Below are 2,555 nucleotides of genomic sequence, written 5' to 3'. Positions count from 1 at the left end.
AAACAACGAGATAGCAGGTGGTGTGGTGGTTAAGGTGCTGGACTCCCACATGGCCAACCGTGGTTTGAGTCCTGGACCTGGAGGCTTGGTTTCTCACATTTCTTCTCTCTCTCTCTCTCTCTCCTCTCTCTCTCTCGTCAAATTAAAAAATAATAATAAATAAATAATTATTTGAAAAGAAAAAAATAATTATTTAAACAAAAATTTAAAACTAATCCAGCCCATTTTTTCTCACATACAACTATTTAAAACTATTTTAGAAAGGGAGGGAGATGGACATTGAGAGATTGAGGAGGAAGGAGAGAAAATGGTGTCCATGAATTGTACCTACAGTCAAGCTGTAGCCCAGCGGGCTACAGTGCTTACACCACCCAGCCCACTCAACGATATGCACAGTCCACCCAGGCTTATGCGCTACAAAGCTACAGAACCTATGGACAGCCCACCAATGTCAGCCATACCCAGGCTCAGACCACTGCAACTTATGGGCAGACCACCTATGCAACTTCTTATGGACAGCCTCCTACTGGTTATACAACTTCAACTGCCTCCCAGGCATACAGTCAGCCTGTCCAGGGGTACAGCACTGGTGGTTATGATACCTCCACTGCTACAGTCACCACCACCCAAGCCTCCTATGCAACTCAGTCTACATATGGCACCCAGCCTGCTTACCCAGCCTATGGGCAACAGCCTGCAGCCACCACATCTGCAAGGCCACAGGATGGTGACAAGCCCACTGAGACTAGTCAATCTAGGACAGGTGGTTACAATAGACCAGCCTAGAATGTGGACAAAGTAACTACAGTTATCCCCAGGTACCTGGGAACTATCCCATGCAGCCAGTCACTGCACATCCATCCTATCTTCCTACCAGCTATTCCTCTACACAGCTGACAAGTTATGATCAGAGCAGTTATTCTCAGCAGAACACCTATGGGCAATCAAGCAGCTATGGAAAGCAGAGTAGCTATAGTCAACAAAGCAGCTATGGGCAGCAGCCTCCCACTATTTAACCCCCTCCCCCCCACTGGATTCTATAGCCAGGCTCCAAATCAATATAGCCAACAGAGCAGCAGATACGGGCAGCAGAGTTCATTCCAACAAGACCACCCCAGCAGCATAAAAAAATTTGTTTTAAAATAATCCTGCAGCTAACTCTGCAGTTTAAGTTTCAGACCCAGCAGCTTGTAAATCACACTGGCTGCCTGTACAGGCATGTCCAAAATTCTGAGGAGAATAGGGATGGCTATCTGCTCTGGGGAGTGATTTCTCATTTTCCCTCACTCTCTGTGTCTCTTAAGTAAGCATACATGCCCTATTGAAAAAAAAATGCCATAATTAATAGTAAAAACAACGCCATTTGTGAGCTGTTTAGAAATATCACATTGAGGGTACAGATGGTACAAAGCAGTAAAACACAATCATGAGGGTGACTAACCTGGAAATATTTCTGTGGTTCAAGGCTGGAAACCTACTAGAGTATGCTGAGCATATGTGTGCTGTGGTTCAAGGCTGGCTGAGTGTGAGAATTAATCATGATATCAAGACTCTCTTGAGGGCGCTATCTGTCTCTCACGGAAGAAAAAACTTTTTGTAATGAAAAAATGAATCCTCTAGAAAAATTAAAATATTTATATAATTAAATAAAAAATATTTATATAATTAAGTAGTTAAGGCCTCATGCTTCCATGGCCAACTGGCGATGGGTGTGAGTGGCACCACCTTCACACTCAGTATGGCAAAGATGGTGGGCCAGAATAGCACCATAGCCACCACCAGCACGTGCCAGGTCCTGTTCATCAGGTACTGCATTTATTTTGATTGAAAGCAATGGAGTGACCTCAACTTCTAGAACAGGCTGCAACAATGAAGAAAGAAAGAGAAGTTTGACAAGGGTTTCCAAGTTACCTGACCTTAAAGATGCTGAGGCAGTTAAGAGCCTTCTCTGCAGAAATTCAGCTTGGTGAAGCATTCCTAGCCCAAAGTGAGTTAGAGAAGTGTGTGGAGTGTCTGACCATTGCCATCGCTGTGTGTGGACATTCACAACTAGGAAGTGACCTCGTAAGGTTTTCTGCAACTGCTACCACCTCCATCATGCACTTTGTCGATCCAAGTTCTTGCTGAGAGTTTTCAGGGGGCATCGCTGACAGAGTCTGCTGTCTCTGTGGATAGGAAAGGCACAAATGAAGGGCTCTCAATGGGGTCCCCACCACCACTGGAGGCCAATGGGGTGACCATGATGTTAAAGAGCTGCCACATGACTGTAACCAAGTCAACCCTCACCTCAGCTCTACCATCAACACCATCACATCCAAGCCCTCAATGAATATGACTTTTAAAGATTACAAGAGCACATACTGGGGGCTTCAGGTCACTTAGTGGTTAAGGTGCTGGATGTCAATATGATTGACCATGGTTCAAGTACCAGACACAGAAACTTGACATTCATGTCAGACATATGTGCATGTGTGCCCAAAATATTGAAAACAGAATAAAGGAGAAGGGATTGCAACATGACCATCCTCCTAGATGGTGATTCCTCACTTTCTGTG

The 2,555-nt window shown here is 44.7% G+C and overlaps 2 pseudogenes; both read left to right on the top strand.

Annotated features, from left to right (window-relative positions):
* Positions 1–307: 307 nt before the first annotated feature.
* Positions 308–1,146, top strand: LOC102497120 (RNA-binding protein EWS pseudogene; annotated as a pseudogene).
* A 777-nt stretch (positions 1,147–1,923) lies between these two features.
* Positions 1,924–2,555, top strand: part of LOC102496705 (CDK2-associated and cullin domain-containing protein 1-like) — a 1,728-nt pseudogene continuing 1,096 nt past the window's right edge.

The sequence above is a fragment of the Tupaia chinensis genome, unplaced genomic scaffold (genome assembly GCF_000334495.1).
Source record: "Tupaia chinensis unplaced genomic scaffold, TupChi_1.0 Scaffold144433_1, whole genome shotgun sequence".
NCBI lineage: Eukaryota > Metazoa > Chordata > Mammalia > Scandentia > Tupaiidae > Tupaia > Tupaia belangeri.
The sequence above is the reverse complement of the archived record's forward strand: the minus strand, read 5'-3'. Positions and strand labels throughout refer to the sequence as shown.